At 40.4% G+C, this 317-nt stretch overlaps 1 protein-coding gene across 1 annotated transcript in view; it reads left to right on the forward strand.

Annotated features, from left to right (window-relative positions):
* LOC106875600 (aminopeptidase N-like) overlaps positions 1-317 on the forward strand; it is a 219321-nt gene that overhangs the window by 138065 nt on the left and 80939 nt on the right. The gene's annotated exons all lie outside the window — the stretch shown is intronic.

Consider the following 317-nt stretch of genomic DNA (forward strand, 5'->3'; position numbering starts at 1 on the left):
ATATATATATATATATAACCCTTCCCTCGGCGAGCTTTCATACAATTCCCATCTACCAAATTCCCTAATTCCCTCACAAGATATTGGTACACCCAGGGCTATAGTACAAAACACTTGCTCAAGGTGCCACGCAGTGAGACTGAAACCGAAACCATGTCTCTGCAAATCGAGCTTCTTAACTGCACAGACAAACCTGCGTGACATATACATACTTACATATATAAATGCATAGATAGATAGATAAATAGATAGATAGATAGAGAGAGAGAGAGAGAGAGAGAGAGAGAGAGAGAGAGAGAGAGAGAGAGAGAGAGAGA

Source organism: Octopus bimaculoides, chromosome 18 (assembly GCF_001194135.2).
Source record: "Octopus bimaculoides isolate UCB-OBI-ISO-001 chromosome 18, ASM119413v2, whole genome shotgun sequence".
NCBI classification, from domain to species: domain Eukaryota; kingdom Metazoa; phylum Mollusca; class Cephalopoda; order Octopoda; family Octopodidae; genus Octopus; species Octopus bimaculoides.